Below are 16,274 nucleotides of genomic sequence, written 5' to 3'. Positions count from 1 at the left end.
GCTGGGTACAGGCACATCCCTGGGCGCTGGGTCATTAACGGCCACTTCCATCTCTTTTTCCTCCACGGGTTGTGGGAACAGTATTACTGGAAGAATCACTGCGTCGTTCTGTGTAGGCCAATCGGCCGGGAAATCGCCCATCATGGTGTGGATTACCCCTTTTTCCTTCTCCTCAGTCGGTTCGGTGGCCGGGGCTTCAGTTGCCGTCCTCAATGGTGGTGGGCACCTCTTCAGGTGGTCTCGGGAAACCGTGGCCAAAGTATTCCCCTGGTCACGGCTGATCTGGTAGGCTTTCCCATTCTCCCAATCGGTGGGTTGTACTACATACGGGGTCTTCTCCCATTGATCATCCAGCTTATGGGTCCTTCGCTTTCGCTTCAAGACTACATCCCCCGGCTGAAAGGGACCTGCAGGCGCCTTCTTGTTGAAGCACTGCTCCTGCTGCCTCCGACTCTGACACAAGTTCTTTTCCACATAGTCCTGGACCTGTCGGTACTGCGCTCTTCGACGAGCGTCCCATCCTGCAGTCGAAGGGAGTGCTTCTGGGGCCTCCAACCCCATTTCTAGGTCTACTGGCAGTCGACCAAGCCGAGCTCTCATCAGGTATGCCGGTGTGCACTTCGTAGAGCTGGAAGGGATGTTGTTGTACATATCGACCAGGTCAGGTAGCTTCTCCGGCCACAGATTCCGCTCTTCCAGCGGTAACGTCTTGAGGAGGCCCAGGACCAAGTGGTTCATCTTTTCACACATGCCATTGGTTTGGGCATGGTAAGGCGTGGTCCGAATTTTCTTGCAACCGTACAACTGGCAGAATTCTTGGAATACCTCCTCTTCAAAGGCCGGGCCCCGGTCGGTAAGCACCTTCTCTGGGTATCCGTGCGGCCGACAGAAATAGGCCTGGAATGCTCTAGCAGCGGTACGGCCGGTCAAGTCCTTGACTGGGACAACCACCATGAATCTTGAATAGTGGTCCACAATGGTCAGAGCATAAGTATACCTACTTCGGCTAGGAGTGAGCTTCACATGGTCGAGGGCAACCAGCTCCAGTGGTTGATGCGTAATGATTGGGCGTAGAGGGGCCTTCTGGCTGGCCTCGTCCCTTCTTCTCACTGCGCAGGGACCGCATTCTCGGCACCAGGCCTCCACAGATTCCCGCATCTCACTCCAATAGAACCGCTCCCTCAACAGCATTTCCAGCTTCTTCCATCCGAAGTGCCCGGCCCCGTCATGGTATGCCTGTAAGACAGTGGGCACGTTAGCCTGGGGAATCACCAGCTGGCGAACCTTCTCGTGGGTCTTCGGGTTGATCAACTCCCGATACAACTTCCCTTGGTGCAGGTACAGCCGGGTTCGTTCCCGCCACAGGCGTTGGGCCTCGGCAGGGGCGGCAGGGTCTATCCCAGCAGAGCCCTGTTCCACCAGGGTCTTGACCAAGCGGACAGCAGGTGCCTGGTCCTGAGCTTCTTGCCACTCCTGACTGGGCAGCGGGTCTAGGTTCACCTGTTGCTGATGGACACGCAACTTCTCAACTAGCGGCCGGTGAAACGCAGGCAACTCGATCTCTTCGAGGTCGTCATCATCCGGCCCCTCTTCCGACAGGTGGGGCATCCGGGAGAGTTCATCGGCATTAGTATTTGTACGGCCGGCCCGGTATTTGATGGTGAAGTCGTAATTGGCTAGCCTGGCCACCCACCGCTGCTCCAATGCACCCAGCTTAGCTGTATCCAGATGGGTTAATGGGTTATTGTCCGTGTAAGCGGTGAACTTGGCTGCTGCTAGGTAATGGCGGAACCGCTCGGTGATAGCCCACACCAGTGCTAAGAGCTCGAGCTTGAAAGAGCTGTAGTTCTCAGGGTTCCTTTCCGTAGGTCGGAGTTTTCAGCTAGCATAAGCGATCACCTTCTCCCTTCCGTCTTGGACCTTGGATAATACCGCCCCCAAGCCCACATTGCTGGTATCGGTGTAGAGGATGAATGGGAGGCTGTAGTCGGGGTACGCTAGGATTTCTTCCCCGGTCAAAGCCGTCTTCAGCTGGCGGAAGGATTCTTCATGCTTTTCCCCCCACGCCAACGGGGTTCCAGGAGGTCTACCACCCTTGGTCTGTCCCACGAGGAGGTCTTGCATGGGGGCAGCCATTTTCGTGTACCCCTTGATGAAGCGGCGGTAGTAGCCCACCAGACCCAGGAACTGTCTCACCTCCCTCACCGTGGTCGGTCTCGGCCAGTCTTGTATGGCAGTGATCTTCTCTGGATCTGGGGCGACGCCTTCCACGCCCACCACATGTCCGAGGTACTGCACCCTGGGCTTCAACAGGTGACACTTGGAGGGTTTCAATTTCATCCCATACTTGGCAAGGGACGCGAACACCTCAGCTAAGTGCTCCAGGTGGGCTTCATATGTCTGAGAGTACACAATTACATCGTCCAGGTACAACAAGACGGTCTCAAAATTCAGATGTCCCAGACAGCATTCCATTAGCCGTTGGAAGGTTCCAGGGGCGTTGCACAGCCCGAACGGCATGCTGTTGAACTCGCAGAGTCCCATGGGAGTAGCGAAGGCGGTCTTCTCACGGTCTTCGGGTGCCACGGCCACCTGCCAGTACCCGCTGGTGAGGTCAAGGGTAGAGAAGTAGTTAGCGGTTCTCAGCGTGGCTAGAGATTCTTCAATACGGTGCAGAGGATAGGCATCTTTATGCGTTATCTGGTTGATCATCCGGTAATCCACACACATTCTCATGGTGCCATCCTTTTTCTTGACCAGCACCAGCGGAGCTGCCCAGGGACTGCAGCTATCCCAAATAACCCCCGCCTCTTTCATGTTCTGAAACATGTCTTTGGCGCATTGATAGTGTGCGGGTGGGATAGGTCTATACCTCTCCTTAATGGGGGGTGTTTGCCGGTGGGGATGTAGTGTTGGACCCCTCTAATCCGCCCAAAATCCAGCGGGTGTTTGCTGAAAACTTGCTCATATTCTTGCACTACCTGGTATACCCCGTCTCTGTGATGTGTGGGGGTATCATCAGTGCCTACGTGTAACTCTCCACACCACTCATCTAACCGTTCAGGGGACGTGTGGTGACTGGCGGAAGGCGGGGAGGTCGGGGAAACTGCCTCTTGGATGGTGTGGGGGTCCAGGGTAAGCAGCTTGGCAAGGCTAGCGTACCGGGGAAGCCTAACCTCCTCCTCCCCACAGTTTAACACCCTCACGGGCACTCTCCCCTTCTTAACGTCTACCACTCCCCGGGCGGCCATTACAGTGGGCCAGTGTTCGGAGGGCATGGGCTTTACCATGGCTGGGTAATCACGTCCCTGGGGACCTACCGCTGCCCTACACCAAATCATCATTTCGCTCTGGGGAGGCACAATTAATGGGGCCACATCCATCACTCTCACTCCCCCAATCTCTCCTCCCGCAGAGTTCACTTGCTGCCGATACATCAAGGCCCGAATCTCGCGCTGCACAGCCCTCTGTCGGCCTTCTGCTGCGGTGGCGGCCAGCTGTTGTAGTAGGGTCAGCACCTCACTCATGCAATGCTCCATTACAGTCGTTCCTAGCACTACCTTCGGATCATGATCGCTGGGGTCATTCATTATCACGATCATTCCTTGGTGCTGCAGCTCGGTCCGCCCCACAGTCATAGCCACTCGTTTGTACCCCACTTAGGTCAAGGGGAGGCCATCAGCGGCGATCAATGTCATGCTGCCGTCTGGAGGGGCAAGTTCATCATTCCCCCAATACCGTTGATATAGTGTATTTGGCATCGTGGTTACCTGAGATCCAGTGTCCAGGAGCGCCATCAGCGGGACGCCATACACGGCCAGAGGGATGATGGGGCGGGCCCCGATGAACCGGTCCCGCCAGTCGGGGGGGCCACTGGGTTCTACTCCTGAGGATTGGCCCTTGGCCCCAGGGGTTGCTCGTTTAACGGACACCGTCGGGAGTAGTGGCCGGGCTTGCTGCACCTGTAACAGATTGGAGGTCCATACCGTGGATCATTAGCCCTCCTCCGCTGCATCCAGGGGACGTCATCTGGGCGGTCGGCGAGCTGTACTCCCCCGGGGGCCTGGGTCTCGTTGGAGGCTGAAGTGCGGCGAAGATTTTGGCGAGGTCTCCATCCATTCGACGGACTTGGGCAGCCAGTTCCTCCATCATTCCGCCAGAAGTTGCAGGCGCTGCGGGAGCTGGGGGAGAAGGAGCTACCACGATAGGAGCCGTCTCAGCTGGCCACGGGGCCGCTCCAGGGACATCGGACGCCAGGGGCTGCAGAGCTTTAATGGCTCATTCTTTCAACACGGCAAAGTCCACATCAGGGTGCTCTAAGGCCCACAGCCGAAGCTGTTTGCGGTCCTCCGGGGATCTCATCCCCTGCACGAACTGCTCTGCCAGCATTTTGTTACTGTCAGCATCATTGATGGTATCCACCCGCTTCAGTGTACGGAGAGAAGTTTGCAGATGCAGGGCATAGTCTCTAATACTGTCGGTAGGTCGCTGTCGGCATTGGTAAAACTGCATTCGCAGCTCAGCTCCGGTGCGAGTTTCAAAGGCAATCTGTAGCTTCTCGAAGATAGTGGCCACGGAGGACCGGTCCCCGTCGGCCCTGGTTTCCATCTCCTGCTCAGCCGTGCCGGTTAGCTGCCCCAGCACTACCGCTGCACGCTGCTTATCAGTCAGGGGATACAGTTCTAGGAGTGGGCTACGCTTCTTCCGGAAGACCTGCAAAGTGTCAGGTTTCCCATCGCGGCAGTCAGGTAGCTCTGGGCACATAGGGCAAGGAGAACGGCATCACCTGAGCAAGGGCCAGAGCACGGCCGGGTCCATTCCCATCCACAGGCACTCCTGTGGCTACGTCCACCGCTCCTCCAGCGGCTCCGTCGGTCGCAGACATCTTGTTTCCATCCCCCTTTGGTTTCTTTCCGGCACCACCTCTTCAGGGGCGGAGCTTCGGCTTTCGCGCCTCCACTGCTCGGGAAGACGCTCGAGCGGGGAACTTTTCGCGCCCAAGATGGCGGCTTCTGAAAATTTTCGGCTGGACGCCTCCAGGGGGACACAAGGCGCACTCCTACCAGGCGGTAGAACGGTAAGATCCTATTCGTGACGCCAAGTTGTCGCGGGCGGGGAGGGGACGCTGCGCTCACCACGCTCGGGTCCGGCGCTGCTGCTACTGCTGCTCGGTGGCTCGAGCGGTGGGCCGGATCCGGGGACTCGAGCGGCGCTCCTCGCCCGTGAGTGAAAGGGGATTAGTTTTTGGGGTTTGGGAAGTCGGTCCGGGACGCCACCCATGGTTTGTGGTGAAGTTGGGGACACCACCGCTGCTCTGGACGGGGATCCCGGGAGCGATGACAGGGAGCAGCCGAGATGTTTCTCTCCCCTCTGTGGGTTGGGAGTTTTGGTGGTCCCGGGGCCCGGTGATGCTGACTGAAAGGTGGATGGCGGGGTTTGGTGAGGTGCAGGGTCGCGGGGGCAGCGCGGTGCCAGATGGCACGGTGGTACTCACTCAACTAATAACGTAGACGGAGTCTCTAGTAAAACAAACGGCTGGATGGACGGGTCCCGCAGCCGGCTGCGGTTGTCACTCCCGATAGGTTGGCGGTGACTGTCTCTCCCTGCACCTGTGATGTGTTTTCGGCTCCGATGGCTTCCCACCGGTAACCCGCTCCCCAGCGGTGTATTTGCCAGAGGAGCCCCTTTTTTCCCGCAGGCTCTGGCCCTGGGAACTCTAGCTGTGGCGGTAGCTGTATTTCCCTTCACGGTTGAGCGGTTGCCTACAGTCGGGTCTTTGCTGCTGGGAAACCCCGGAGGTTCCCATCGCTGACGGATTTGACCGGTTTAACGGCGACTCCAAGCCTAGTCGGGGTCCGTAGGCCCTGCCGAATGGTGCTGGCTTCTCTTCGCTCCCCGGTTCGGTACTGGTGGGCCACCGCCCGTCCCCGGTCCTTACGGTTATGCGTCAATCGGCCTCTCCTGCAGACGGTCACCACCGTCTGCCAACCTTGCTCTTGGATGCCCGGGCCACGTACCCGGACATGGTCAGTCTGCTCCACTACCACTTCATCCTCTCCTTTCGCTTTCCCTCACCGTTCTCTCCCTCTTTTCCTGCCTCCAGGACTGTGAACTCCTCAGTGGGTGGGCCAACCGCCTGGCTCCACCCCACCTGATGTGGACATCAGCCCCTGGAGGGAGGCAACAAGGATTTGCATGTGTGACTGATGTGCCTAACCGGGGTGTGGGGTGTGCTGTTGCAGTACCTGTGACGTCTTGGCTTGTCCAGGGCACCACACAAACACATACTGACCCTGGGAAAGCTGGTGGCCAGTGGGGCATACATACTGGCTTTGGGAATGCTGGGGCCCTATGAGGCATACATACTGGCCCTGGGGGCATACACATATTGGCCCTGGGGATACTGGGGGCCGGTGGGGCGGGGCATACATACTGCCCTTGGAGGCCTGTGGGGTATACATACTGGCCCTGTAGATGCTGGGGGCACATGCAGACAGCACTGGGGGAAGCGGCAGCCAACAGCCACTCCTCTTCATCTGTGAGACAGGAGGGCATTCCGCACTAGCTCCACCCACAGAAGTACCCCGGCCTGCAATGCACGTGCATGCAGTGTTCAGCAGTGAATGCTGCAGACGCGTGGTTGGCTGGTTTAAAGGGCTGACAGCCAGCAAAGTGCGGCTGTCCGCCAGAGCACTATTTGTAGTCCTTGGAAATCTGCTCGGGGGCCACAGGAAGGCGAGTGGGCCACCCCAGCTGTCCAGGGCCAGGCAGTTGTCCAGGTATGCCAGGTGCTGACCAAGGCATTTTGTATGGGCTAACTAGGTTTTAGGTAACAGACAGGTTGTAAGATGTAGTAGAGTTTAGAATGGATTTTATGATCAGAAATGTTGCCATCTAGTGGTTATGTCAGTTGCAAGGAAGGATAAGTTGATATAGTTTTAGCTATGGTATGGTTAATAGGAGTTAGATGAGGAGTAAAGAAATGTAGTGAGGAAATTTTAGGTAGAGAGCTATTCTAACTATTCTTCAGCAAACTCTAAACGCGCTTGAATGTGCTTTTTGTTCAGCAATGAAGTCTTGCGTGGTGAGCGTACATATAGGCCATAGAGGTTGAATTTTTCTTTGAAATAATTGTACTTGCTGGGTCTTTCTGTAGCTCTCCACAGTTGTTTTTTGGCTCTTGGATAACTCTTCTGATAATTCTTTTCACTCCTCTGTCTGAAATCTTGCAGGGAGCACCTGGTTGTGGCCAGTTTATGATAAAATGGTATTCTTTCTGCTTCCAGATTATGGACCAAACACTGTGCGCAAGAGCTGTGGACAGGTATCAAAGAATAGACAGATGAGTTGTTTTCGGTAAACGTCAAGCCCGGCCTGAAAAAAAAAAACTTTGTTGGCTACCTCTTCTGCCTATTCCATCTACACCGACACATACACTTCCTCTTCCACTTGGACTTCCACCTCCTGGTTCAAGTCATGTGCCCAAACAATAGTTTTACACCACATATGGGCTATCCCTGTACACAGGAGAAATTGCACAACACATTATATGGTCCATTTTGTCCTATTACCCTAGTGAAAAAAAAAATTGGGGCTAAACCAATATTTTTGTGGGAAAAAGTCAAACTTTCACTTCTTCTTTTCACATTGCTTTACTTCCTGTGAAGTACCTGAAGGGTTAATATATTTATTTGAATGTGGTTTTGAGTACTTTGAGGGGTGCAGATTTTAGAATGGTGTCACCTGTGGGTATTTTTGACACCTAGGCCTCACAAAGTCACCAAAAATGTGATGTAGTCTCTAAAAAGAAATTGGTTTTGTAAACTTTGTTGGAAAAATGTGAAATTGAGAATCGCATATTAACCCTTATAACTTGCTAATAGCATAAATTATGTTTCAAAAATGGTGCTGATGTAAAGTAGATGTCTGGCAAATGTTATTTAATAATACGTTTGTGTGATATAACTATCTGTTTAAGGGATAAAAATTCAAAGTTCAAAATATTGCTACATTTTTAAAAAAATTTTGTCAAATTTTCAATATTTTCATAAATAAATGCAAATCCTATCAACCAAAATGTACCACTATTATGAAGTGAAATTTGTCACCAAAAAACTGCGAGAATCACTGAGAAATATTAAAGGATTCCAGAGTTCTGACCTTACAAAGTGACACTTTAAGAATTGTTATATTTGGCCTGGTCAGGAAGGTGAAAACAGGCTCAGAGGGGTTAATACATTTAGTAAGTCTTAAAGGGAAACCCGTCAGGTGCAATATGCACTCAGAACCATGAGCAGTTCTGAGTGCATAATACTAATCCCTGCCTAACCATCCCTGTATCTAGTAGCATAGATAAAGAGATCTTTAGACAAAGTATTTCTAAACATCTTTTATCGTATGCTAATGAGCGAGGGCAGTAGCCCCAAGGGCGTTATATCGCCGACTAGTGTGCCCTTTCAGCAACTTAGTACGCCCACAGGGGCATACGAACATGCTATTCAATTCAGCGTCACCAGTGGTGCTGTGCGTACCTGTGATCGCTCTTCTTAATGCCAGGCACTTCCGGTCATGTGCAGTATGAAGCCGGGTGTACATGTTCCGGCTGAGATGAGGTCTACTGCGCATGACTGGAAGTGCCGAGGTATTCAGAAGCGCGGTGACAGCGGACACAGGTACGCGCTTCACCGCTTAGCTGCCATGCTAAGAGGACTGACTAGTCTGGGGATATAACGCCCTTGGGACTAGTCCCCTCGCTCATTAGCATATAATAAAAGATCTATAGAAATACTTTTTCTAAAGATCTCTTTATCTATGCTACTAGATACAGGGACGGTTAGGCAGGTATTAGCAATATGCACCCAGAACTGCTCGTGATGCTGCGTGCATATTGTACCTGACAGGTTCCCTCTAAGTAGCCACATACAAGACTCTACCTCGTACTCGTGTTAAAATGTCTTTAATTGAAAACACCAATTTAGACTATTTCGGCATTCACTGCAACACCATTAACGTATGACCAACTGGAAATGGAGTATCACAGCAACAGGGCCTCACTCATCCAAACCACATAAGCATTAGGGATTAAATTATATTCTTTTTTATTTTGCCAAAATTGCAAATCATCGTAAATTATTATATTAGTTATGCTATAAATGTATAGTATAGGCTGTTATTGTCTTGAGAATAAGAAATATGTGTATATTATTTATTTTTTCAGGACTTATATTTATTGTGAAAATGTACATTTTTTTTTATTCACTCCTAATATTACACAGTCAGTTGTTAGTGAATAAGTATGCACTAATGACATTGATCCTTGTCAGACAGTTCCAGGGTCCTTCAGAAGACTTTGGCTATGTTCACACAGGGCATCTTTTGGTGTGTTTTTGAGGTCACAGAGATGCACCTAGATGCATGCAATTCCTTCTCCCAGCAAAGTCTATGAGATTTCTATTTTGCTGTCCACACTGTGCATTTTTTTTGTCATGTTTCCCCTAATGGGCTGCTTGCTGTAGTTATAAAAAAAAATGCCTGTTTTATCATCAGGAAATTATCACCTAAGGACTAATAAACCTGCTGCCATGTATATTTATGAGCTTTGTATAATCCCGCCCTTATTAATAATTGGCAGCTTTCTGCCTATACACAGTGTACACAGAAGACTGCCAATCAATGGTGTGGGTGTGGTTATATAAAGCTTCTTGGGATTCAGAGAACTGGTAGAATCTACAGCAAATAAAACCTATTGTATCAAAACTGCATGAGGCAGCCAAGTAAGTGATATATTACTGGATTCAGTGTCTCTACATTATGCTGCTTTACTGTGGGTATCAAAAATCTGAAGACAAATTGCTATTAACTACATCACAAATATTTTTTTAAATTGGTTCTCCCTCCAATCTATCCATTGACTATCACAATTTCTATTGATTGTGGCATTCAGAGGATGTACAGCACTGAGATACTGGAGATGAGCTATAGCTGTGTATTGCAGCCATTGCCCTCGCTCGCATGCTGGGAGTTACTGCACAGTTTTATGTATTTCTCAGGTGAAGTTTAACATGCTCTTCTTTTTTGTGGCTTCCTTCAATGCCTCTTTTACATCCTTGTTTCTTAAAGTGTAGATCAGAGGGTTTAACATGGGTGTGATAACGCTATAGAACAAGGTCGCTATCTTGTCGTGGTTAGCGACATGAATAGTTCCAGGTTTCAAATACATTGAGAAAATGGTGCCATAAAAAAATGTGACCACAAGAACATGTGAAGCACAAGTGGAAAAAGCTTTTCTACGCCCCTTGGAGGTGCTTATCTTCATTATGCTGGAAATTATATAGATGTACGTAACAAGAATTAAGAAAAAAGGGAGCACAGCTATCAGCAACGCACAGAGAAAAATGATCATCTTATTAAGGGATGTATCTCTGCAGGCTAAATCTAACAAGATGGGCTCCTCACAGATAAAATGGTTAATAACATTAGGGCCACAAAAAGGCAACTGTAAAGTAAAGACTGTTTGGAATATTGAGTTTGCTATACCGCCAACCCAAGATAGGATTGCCACCCTAATGCACAAGGCCGGATGCATGATATTAGTGTAGTGTAAAGGGCTACAAATGGCCACATACCGGTCATAGGCCATGGCCAACAGTAGATAGCACTCTGCTCCTCCTAGAGAAAGGTGGATGAACATTTGGGTGAAACAAGCAATAAACGATATGGATTTCTTCACAGATAAAAAATTTTTGAGCATCTTGGGAACAATACTTGATGTATACCAAATGTCCAAGAAGGAGAGATTTCTCAGAAAGAAGTACATCGGGGTATTAAAGTCGAGGGTTTATGTTACTGATCCAGATAATCACTATATTCCCTATCAAGGAAATGATGTAACATAAAAGAAATACAATAAATAACAATATCTGCAAGTCCTGAGTATTGGATAGTCCAAGAAGAATGAACTCGTCCACAGTGGTGGAATTCCATGTGACCATAATGACAGTCTGGAGAAAAAATGAGTGTTAAGCTCTGTTCACACCATGTGAAAGGCGTACTAACCTATACAATCAAACATATACGTGAAATGGATGCTTCAAACAGAAACAACACAGGGCATTTGTCACCATAGGAATCCACTATAAAGGAGCATATACACATGTGGTCAATATTGTTGGTACCCCTTGTTAATAAATAATAAAAGAAAAACCTATAATGGTCACAGAAATAACTTGAATCTGACAAAAGTAATAAATAAAGAATATGAAAATTAACAAATGAAAGTCAGACATTGATTTTCCACCATGCTTCCACAGAATTTTCAAGAAAAATAAAACTCATGAAAAAGGCCTGGACAGAAATGATGGTACCCCTGAAAATAATGTGACAAAAGGGACATGTTGAAATAAGGTGTGTCCACTAATTAGCATCGTAGGGTGTCTACAATCTTGTAATCAGTCAGGTGGCCTGTATATAGGGCTACAGATACTCACTGTGCTGTTTGGTGACATGGTGTGTACCACACTCAACATGGACCAGAGGAAGCGAAGGAAAGAGTTGAGATTAGAAAGAAAATTATAGACAAGCATGTTAAAGGTAAAGGTTATAAGACCATCTCCAAGCAGCTTGATATTCCTGTGACTAGAGTTGCACATATTATTCTGAAATTTAAGATCCATGGGACTGTAGCCAACCTCCCTGGACGTGGTCGCAGGAGGAAAATTGATGACAAATCAAAGAGACAGAAAATACGAATAGTAACAAAAGAGCCCAGAAAAACTTCTAAAGAGATTAAAGGTGAACTTCAAGCTCAAGGAACATCATTGTCAGATCGCACCATCTGTCATTGTTTGAGCCAAAGTGGACTTCATGGGAGACAACCAAGGAGGACACTTTTGTTGAAAAGAAAACATAAAAAAAACAGACTGGAATTTGCCACAAGCCACAAAGTTTCTGGGAGAATGTCTAATGGACAGATGAGACAAAAATTGAACTTTTTTCAAGGCACATCAGCTCTATGTTCACAGACGGAAAAATGAAGCATATCAAAAAAAGAACACTGTCCCTACTGTGAAACATGGAGGAGGCTCTGTTATGTTCTGGGGCTGCTTTGCTGCATCTAGCACAGGGTGTCTTGAATCTGTGCAGGATATACAATGAAATATCAAGACTATCAAGGGATTCTAGAGAGAATGTGCTGCCCAGTGTCAGAAAGTTGGTCTCATTGTGTGTTTTGGGTCATTATCCTGTTGCAAGACCCATGACCTGATAGGTCTTGCAACAGGATAATGACCCAAAACACACAGCTAAAAACACCCAAGAATGGCTAAGAGGAAAACATTGGATTACTCTGAAGTGGTCCTCTATGAGCCCTGACCTAAATCCTATTGAGCATCTTTGGAAAGAGCTGAAACATGCCATCTGGAAAAGGCAACCTTCAAACATGAGACAACTGGAGCAGTTTGCTCTGAAGGAGTGGCCAAAATACCTGTTGAGAGGTGCAAAAGTCTCATTGACAGTTATAGATGTAAAGAAGAAAACGGCACTTCCTTCATATACAAAAGATGTTGGGGCGCACTTCAGGTTCCAAGGCCATATAACAAGAAGTAACAAGGCACTCCCAAAATATGATGAATGGTAAATTTATTAATGTGCTTGACAACAAAACGTTTTCGGTCCAAATTGGACCTTCCTCAGTAGCACTAAACATAAAAAATAGAGTACAAAAATAAATAAATAGGGTACACATAACACAGAGGACAATACAAGAGGGACTTCATATAAGTAGCAAATATACATTTATAGTGTTCAAGTCCATATTGGAAAAATTGACACTAAAGTTGGCAATCAAGATTCTGTACATATATTCATTTCATATACGTAACACTTGTACATCATTTTGCAATAATCAAAATTATATTGACTCAAGGAGAAAGAATATTGGAAAAGATAGGGATGTAGTAAAGGAAGGAGAGGAGCAGGGGAAAAGAAAAAAGGGGGCAAAGAGTCTGGAAAGGATGAAGAAAGAGAAGGGGTTAAATTGTACAGGTTTGAGAGAGAGGGAAATCTGTGAGGTAATGTCCATATGGGTGATTGAGAATGGTGATTGAGGGTAAATCAGATAGAGATCATGTGTGTAAAGGTGTAGGTAGTGATGGTTTGGATACTGGAGTATAGCAGAGTGAGGTGAGTATTATGTGAATGTAGGTACAATGTATAAGGGAAATGTAGGAATCGTATGAATGTAGAAGACAATGATGTTGTATATAGGTGTAGTAAAAGAGAAGTAAAAGAAGAGAAAAAAGGGGGATATAATGAACAGTCTGTGGAAAAGTATTTAGAGAAGGAAAGAAAACGTCAGAGAAGTATAAGGAAGTCTGAAGGGGAGAAGAGATCAAACGTAGCTTAATAAGACTCAGAGAGGTGATAAACGCAGGGGTGCTTACCATAAGTGAGGAGGACCGTGGTGTGAGCTGTAGGCGCGGAGTCCACCGCTGCATGGGGGCTGCCATGACAGTGGCCGGAGAGGCCGGACTAAATAGGGGCGGTAATGAAGCCGGGTGGTGCTTAATATGAGACCGCGCGTGCGCAGTAGAAGCGATGTGTTTAGTGATTTCACTGAAACAGCGCATGCGTGCAGACATTGAAGGCGCTGATGCTTGTGCCGGGAGCAGAGCTGCGCATGCGTTAAGAAATAGACGGTGGAGGTGAAATATGTGGGCACAGGGCATGCGTGGAGCTTTCAGTTCTGGCCAAAAATAGGTAGATCCGCTGTACTGGATGTGCGCACAGTGCTTCATGTAGATGAAGGTAGATGCCTAGGAGGTGCTGAACTGCGCCTATATTATTATGGTGAATTATGGTGGACATTATACGGGCACTGAATGCAGGTTCTCCATGGTGGTTGGTATAGGTAGAATATTATGATGGTGATCGTGGAGAAAATAGGAGAACAGCAGGAACCACAGGGAGAGATCAATATCTTTTCTAAAAAGAGAAAAGAATGAATTAAAAGATGATTATACATAGCATAGTCGATTGTAATAAACATTAAGTTTGTAATGATTCACAAAAAGGATTGAAGTTCATATTCCCTATTCAAACCTCTAGGGGCTTAGGTACTGAGTTCATGGATCCAATAGGCTTCTCTTTTTTTGAGAATTTTGACCATATCACCACCTCTCCTGGGAGTGTCTATGTGATCGATGACTTGAAATTTAAGTTGTGAGATGGTATGTCGGGCAATTTTAAAATGATGAGGGATGGGTAGAAGAAGGTTGTCACATCTGATGGTAGATTTATGTTTCGATATGCGATCTCCTATGTGTTGGGTAGTTTCCCCCACATATAGGAGGCCACATGGACATTTGATAATGTAAACTACGTTGGTCGATTTACATGTGTAAAAATTGCGTACAGGATATTTCTTTCCATTGTGTGGATTATAGAAACTGTCGCCTTTTTGGACATTGTTGCATTGCGGACAACTGAGGCACGGGAAGGTGCCAAATCTTGGTGTACCTAAGAATTTTTGTTTGGGAATTCTTTGAATAGGACCCACATCTGCTCTGATAAGTTTATCCTTAATATTTGGTGGTCTTTTGTAACAGGGTAAGAAGGGTGTCCTAAATTCGGGAATATTGGGGTACCCCTGAGCCAAGATGTGCCAGTTTTTACGTATGGTTTTGTGAATCTTAAAAGCAAAGGGATGAAAAATATGTGGAAAAGGTATTCTTTTCTCATTTTTCCTAACGGTGTCAATGGTATGGTGTTGGCTACTGTCTAATAGTGGTAGCGAATAACCTCTATTAGAGAATTTGTTCTGCATCTCTTGTAGTCTTAAACTTAATGTATTCTCATCCGACACTATCCTTTTGACCCTTTGGAACTGCGATATAGGTATAGATTTTTTGACGGACATGGGGTGATGACTGGAAAAATGGAGGAGAGTATTCCTATCAGTACTTTTGATGAAGAGATCCATGGATAGAGTACCCTCCGTATCCTTCAGGACAGTGGTGTCTAAAAAGTTGATTTTTTGTGAATCATATTGTAAGGTAAAATGCAAGCCAGGCCAAGCGGTGTTCAGCTGTTCAAAAAAATCATGAAGGGCTTCAATGGGACCCTCCCAAACGCAAAAGACATCGTCTATATATCTTTTCCAAACCGGACAAAATTTTAGGAATAGTGGATTGGAATAAACCACTTCATCTTCGAACTTGGTCATATAGCCGTTTGCGTAAGGGGGGCCACGTTAGAGCCCATCGCGGTGCCCTGTGTCTGGAGATAGTAATTATCTCCAAAGAGAAAATAATTCTCTTTCAAAACTAGTGTCAAAAGATCAACACAAAGAGAAATCACCGATTGGTCAAACTGATGTTGGGTAAGGAGGTTCTGGATTGCAGTAATACCGGCATCATGTGGTATACTAGTATAGAGACTAGCTACGTCCATAGTTACTAGTAATGACTCGTGCTTTATCCGCCCTAAATTCCTGATGACCTGTAGAAAAGCACCAGTGTCAAGAAGGAAAGATTGGGTATTCTTAATCAAAGGGGTAAGAATTTTTTCTAAAAAGATAGATAGGGGAGAGAGGACGGAGTCCGAGCCTGCTACTATGGGTCTGCCTGGTGGGTTGTTTAATCGTTTGTGAACTTTAGGGAGTATGTATAAAACTGGAGTAATAGGGTTAGATTTAGTAAGAAAATCGACGGTCTTGGAGTCAATGGTGCCTAAATGTAGGTGACGTGAGAGAGTATTCTCAATTTTCTTGGTCAGTAGCGGTAAGGGGCTACGAGCTAATTTCTTATAGACTTGGTCATCACTGAGTTGTCGGTCTATTTCTTTAATATAGTCAACCTTATTCATTATCACAACAGCTCCGCCCTTATCAGCTGGTTTTATAATAAGGTCCTTATCATTAGATAGGTCATTCAGTGCTTGGCGATCCAGTGGGGAGAGATTGTTGTGATAATGAAATTTACCCATATTGATATCATTTCGAAGGTGTTGAAAATCAGACTTTACAAAATCAATGAAAGTTTCAACAGGTGAAGTACCAAGGGGAGGACGATACCTGCTCTTGGATTTGAGACCCAAATCAGTAACAGAGATAATGGACTGTTTGATCGGAGTGACAGTTGAAAAAGGCTTATCATCAAAATGAGTTTTGATTCTCAGGTTTCTAAAGAACCGTTGTAGGCCCATATCCAACTCAAAAGTATTGAGTTTGGTGGTTGGACAAAATGATAGGCCCTTTTGCAGAACCGCCAATTGTGTAG

The 16,274-nt window shown here is 47.2% G+C and overlaps 1 pseudogene; it reads right to left on the bottom strand.

Annotated features, from left to right (window-relative positions):
* Positions 1-10,045: 10,045 nt before the first annotated feature.
* LOC142302591 (olfactory receptor 2G3-like) lies at positions 10,046-10,991 on the bottom strand (annotated as a pseudogene).
* Between the last annotated feature and the right edge of the window lie 5,283 nt (positions 10,992-16,274).

Source organism: Anomaloglossus baeobatrachus, chromosome 4 (genome assembly GCF_048569485.1).
Source record: "Anomaloglossus baeobatrachus isolate aAnoBae1 chromosome 4, aAnoBae1.hap1, whole genome shotgun sequence".
Taxonomy (NCBI): Eukaryota; Metazoa; Chordata; class Amphibia; order Anura; family Aromobatidae; genus Anomaloglossus; species Anomaloglossus baeobatrachus.
Note: the sequence above shows the minus strand (reverse complement) of the source record. Positions and strands in the feature narration are given on the sequence as shown.